This window comes from Benincasa hispida, chromosome 1, assembly GCF_027475165.1.
Source record: "Benincasa hispida cultivar pf3 chromosome 1, pf3_genome.v1.1, whole genome shotgun sequence".
Classification (NCBI taxonomy): domain Eukaryota; kingdom Viridiplantae; phylum Streptophyta; class Magnoliopsida; order Cucurbitales; family Cucurbitaceae; genus Benincasa; species Benincasa hispida.
Genome location: NC_143478.1, coordinates 32,300,608 through 32,306,149, shown reverse-complemented (window position 1 = coordinate 32,306,149; position 5,542 = coordinate 32,300,608). Strand labels below are relative to the sequence as shown.

At 35.5% G+C, this 5,542-nt stretch overlaps 1 long non-coding RNA gene across 1 annotated transcript; it reads right to left on the bottom strand.

Annotated features, from left to right (window-relative positions):
• Window positions 1-761: 761 nt before the first annotated feature.
• LOC150038382 (uncharacterized) lies at window positions 762-1,739 on the bottom strand. Its single transcript, XR_016528452.1, has 3 exons — window positions 1,604-1,739; window positions 1,386-1,529; window positions 762-1,185 (listed from the first exon to the last, which is right to left on the bottom strand). It is a non-coding gene; the product is annotated as an uncharacterized LOC150038382 (long non-coding RNA).
• Window positions 1,740-5,542: the final 3,803 nt, after the last annotated feature.

Here is a 5,542-nt window from a genome sequence, read left to right as displayed (position 1 = left end):
ATATTAGTGTTGAAACACCTAGTCTCCCCCAAGTGTGTGAGACTTTCTCACACTCGATGATATCTTTTCTTCTACTTGTGAACTCCCTTCACATGAGAACTTAGACTCCCCCTAAGTCTTGAGAACTTCCTTCTCGATAAATAACACCTTAGGCTCCCCCTAAGACTTGAGAAACCCTTTTCAATTAACAAAGTCTTAGGCTCCCTTAAGACCAAACAACTTTGTTGCTGTGTTATGCTTAATATGAAAGCAAGTGAAGACACGCCACTACAAACACAATACAAAACCTTCTTCTTGAAATCAATGCAATGCAACATGTATTTTATAGAATTCTCACAATGATCTCTCAAATAATACGTGTGACAACCTTAGCATGAGAACTTCTCGAACTTAAAATAGCACAGCGGAATGATGGAAAATATCCTCACATAAAATCCTCAGCTCACCAAAAAGGAAAACATCTCAAATAAAATATCACACATAAAAAGTTAAATAAGGAAATAAATATTATGCATATTTGGCATCTTAAAGAACATCCTTTAAGACAAGATCCACCAAAGACAGAAACAAAGTCAACTCCTAAAAGCCCAAGGAGTCGACGCCAAAAATCTTAAACAAATATATTTAGACAATATCACATTTCTAACAAATCCCCCTTTGACTAAGATATATTTTTTTAAGACGAGACACAATAAACACATCCAACCCATACAGGTTAATTTCACAAATGATATAATTTTTAAAAAATGACAAAAATGTGGTTGTGTAGAAACTTTTTCTAAAATAATATGGTAATAAAAAAACATGTCTCGTCTCAAGATCAAATTGAAAGTATAGACAAAAATATATGGGAAAATCGTGGACACTGTTCACGACTTCTTTCAAGTTAAATTTGATCAGACTCTTCGTCCATGTCATCTTCCACATAGTGCGTCCACGAGTAAGGTAGAACTCGTGGACCCTCTCCACGAGTATGTCTAGTGTAAATTTAAATTTAAATTAAGTTTCTCTTTTTGTTAATTAAAAGGGCTTTGTTATTGTAAATCATGCAAAGAAGACCACAGGAGTATGGGTCATCAACTGTAAATCCTCCATGCGCTTTCCAATGCCTTTTGAACCTTATTCTACCTTGTTGCTATCTCCATTTCCTCTTTGAATGCACTTGAAACCTCCTCCCTCATTGTCCTGCTCAACCAAACCTCAAATTATTTGCTCAAAAATGCAATTTTCCATATTTGTCTTTGCCTTTTTAATATACACGTACCAATTCACCCACAAAATCGTTGAAAGTTTATGCAACCGACACTTCTACAACCACTATTCAATTCTAGAATTCGCTCTTCTAGGATTGGGTAAACCATTAACTCTAATACTCTTGAAATTACCTCCAATAGACTGTGCAACTATTTGATTCGAAACCTGGTGCTGACAAGACCCAAATACAGTATTCTGATAATCCAACAGAGGCGAGCCGGTGAGAAATCTCGAGCAGAGGTGAAAATGATGAAGCTTGATCGTCAATTCCATGTCTGAAAAGTCAAAGTAACAACAATAAATGAAATGAAAGAGAATAAATTGGCGTTCGTGAATGGAAGAAACCTACATATCAAAGAAGATTGCGAGACGGAAGGAAAGTGTGAGCTACGATTTCCATCATCTGCAATGTGGCTGGTACAGCAGTAAACTGCAGCTAACGTGGTGCCATGGGGTGAAAATCGTGGACTTGGTCCACGTTTACCCTAAAACCGTCAAGTGTAGGTGTGGACTTGATCCATGATTTATAGAAATTGTATATTAGGTCCACGATTTTACCATCTATTTTTGTCAAATATTTTCTCCCTACTTCTGTCATTGTTTATTAAAATAATATTATTTAAAAAAAAAATCCCATACCAACAATTAACAAGGGTAAACATAAAATAATAGAACTGTTAATCTATAGTAGTAATAAAGGTCCATGCAAAAGTAAGTATGTGATTAACAAGTCTTAGCCCATCAACAAAAGATATCGAAACAAAAACAACAACTGCTCAAACACCAAACTAAACGTTTGCAGTTGCCATCATCCAACCATCAATCTAAGCAATAATAAATTCAAATTGACAACCAACTCCCTCTCTGGCTTAAAGAAAATATCAATGAAAAGAGCCTAGCACGATCAGGATCCTCCCCAATTTGCCTCCTTAAAGTCATCAACGTAGTAAGTTCACGCTTTCGATCAGAAGCCCGATCAAGTTTATAACACAAGTAAATCATATTTACCTTGTTTGACCTTCTTCTCTGCCAAGTATTTGGGACAATTTATCCTCCAATGTCCCTCTTAGTTGCAATGGAACTAAATTCCCTTTGCAGCTTTAGCCTTCTTGCCTTTTTAGGTAGCAACTGGGTTGGCCTTCCCGGGCATCCCTTCTTCTTCTTCTTCCATTTTTTTATGTCGAAAAAAGAAGGTATAGACTTGGTTCCAAAGTTCGAACCTCTGTAGAACATCTTGAAGGGTGAGGGAACATTTGCCTCACCCTTCTATATTCCTCGACTTCCATCAAGGATTGATAAGTCTGTAGCTCATTGAACAGGGCGGTCATGTTGTAGTCAATTATGTTCATAACAACATTGCTACAGAATTATAGGAAACATTCAGATAAAGTTTCTAAGATGAAGCTAACCTGACTGGCTTCATCAATGACAGACTCATTTATCTCAATCACGTTGAACTGGACTATCATGTTCAGAACATGTTCTCAATTAGAGGCCCCTTCTTTCGTACGGGCATTGAAGATGTATTTGAAAGTGTCATGCCTGAGCTAAGTGGATGGTTGTCCAAACATTCCCCTAGGGGGCGCCAAAATCTCACAGGTAGTGAGTATGGGCTCATGCTTCTTTGCCAAGATTTCAGATAAGCTTGCTAAAATATATCGTAAACCCCTGAACTTGTTTTACTAGTTAATTAAGTCCAATTCCTCTTAATTATGAGTTAAGTTGTGTAGTAATGTCAATAGAAAAAAGTAGTTAAGAATGTATAATGAATAATGTGTCTAAAGTGTAAGAAAATGGGGAAATTTTTTTAAATGTTATGACTATATGCGTTCAGGTTGTAACATAGTTGACGCATAGAAAGTTGAAGAAACCTATTAATAGTAAGCCGAAAAAGGGCAAGAAAATATGTTAAGTATGGAACGTTGGGTTCTTAGGTGAAGTGGGAACGAGTTAACACCTAGAGAGGAGAAAGTTCCATGCATTGGAACCATGAGGCACGCCAGCCTAGTTGAATGCTGCGGTCAAAGGTCCAAGAAGGAGAACATTATGGCTAAGTACAACAAATGGTATGAAGGATTTATATGACCAACTTTATATGCCATTAATGAAGGCTGAGCTGATGAGTGAAGCGACAGACAATCATGCGTTGAAGGGAGAAGTCTTTGATAGACGCAAGGCTATGCGATCAAGTTTAAGCTGAGGGATTCAACTTAATTAATGAACAAGTAAGCCAACAGCCTTGCAGACGTCAATAAAAAGGATAAGTTTGACAGGTGGCAATTAATTAAGCTAACTCTTCATGCAAGCCCAAGTATAATTAGGCTTAACCAAGAAAGGGATTGTTTTGCCAGAATTTTCTTAACGCCGAAGTAAGGGAGAGTTGCTGCCATCTGAAGAATTTGAAATTTGAAGAACTTTTGGCTAGCTAAAGGAAAATTTGAGGAATTTCTTATTGGTTTTGGAAGAAATGATTGCTTAGATTATAAGGTAAACAATAAATTAAGATGTTTATGAGCATTTCTTTGAAGAAAGTTTAGTTAAAGGAATGTTGGAATTAAAGTTATGAAATCTAGAAGTTTGATTTTGAGATGATGTTGTGGATGAATAAGTAGGCAGTTGTATACAAAGAATAAGAAAGCGGCTGATTCAGTAAGGTTACACGTTAACGCATACAGCGTAGCAAATCCACAACGAAAGCAATCCTAGTACATCGTATAGTGGATGTATGTCGCATAAGCTAAGAAGTGTTTCAATGCTTACCCGATGTCATTTAAGTTATAAGGTAAGATGGCTAAGGAATAATCGATGCATTAAGGATGGTTTTTGATAATCGAACTTAGCTATGATACAATAACCATTTGTATGCGATAAATTTAAGCCATGCATTAAGCTCAAAAGGGAGTTAAATATACTGACCAATGGATCTTTCCTTTTTAGGACAAATGCAAAATAGGAGAGATGTACAACTCCTTTGATAAGTAGCTTAAGATAGTGAGTGATAAGTTTTAATGAATGTTTTCTAACGCAAGTCTTAAGAATAATTTCCAATGCATAAGCATTTCATATGAAGTTATTATATTACGATTTTCTTCAACACATGCCTTAAAATGAATGTTGACCGTATGATCTATATTTTTAAATGCTAAAATTATTTAAGAATTTAGCATGCATTTTCCAATAGCCTATACCATGTTTTATCGCATGATGAAATTGATCAAGTACACTCCATGTTTTACAAGGCACTATGCGTTGAAATAAAAGCATAAGGTATGATTATTTCAAATATGAATATTATGTATATGTTCTTAAATGTTTAAATGTTTGTGCCTTGTACAAACCTACTCTAGTGTTGGTACCAAAGGTATGATAAGGTACCAAGATTTCAATGATGTTAAGGATCCTTGACACCGAAGGTATAGTAAGATGGTCAAGACTCAATTTAACTATACGTGCACGTACGACTATGTTATCGATATTGATAAGATCGGGCAAAATAATTCTCTCTCAACTAAGGTTATTAGGAATTGAGCAAAAGGGCTCTCCCACATATTCAGGCAGCGGAGTAGTGGAATCTTCAGAAAGATGCTAAAGAGTTATTTCGGGGTTTTTACATGATGTATTCTTATGATTTCAATTCCATTTTTCAAAATCCTTGTTATGATTTTATAAATGTTTCCTTTGATAAGAATGTTTATGTTAATTATCATTTAAAGTATGTTTTACTTAAGATAATCACTTATTGGGCTTTCTAGTTTACTGTTTAAAAATATCTTCCTCCTCAGGTAGCAGTCGACGTCCCGAGGCCTAGCGATTCTGCTAGTCAATCACTCCTTAGACCCTCAAGAATATTACAGTTTAGATGGCTCATAACGTTCTGTTTAAGTTTTATATCCATGTTAGAGGGAGCATATAATGGAGTTTGTATTTATATAAGTTTGGTTTCTAAATTTTTTATGTATGTTTATGTTGATATTTCTGGTTAGCAGTAAACTATATGTTTAAAGTGGTTTCTAGAATTATGTGTTGAATTATGGAGAATTATAAATTACTAATAAGGTTTAACACGTGCTAAGGAGACAAGTTTTCGTGGGTATGTTGGCAGCAATTGTCATAAGAGGATTGACAATTTTTGTCTTCACATCTCTCTTTGGATTAAGAGGGTAATATGAGGAGGGGTGTGACAAGTTGGTATTAGAGCATAAGATTTTGGGGAGTAGAGACATGCATTAGAATAGGAGCATATGAATAATGTTATGAGCCTAATAATGTATATGTGACAGACTGACTT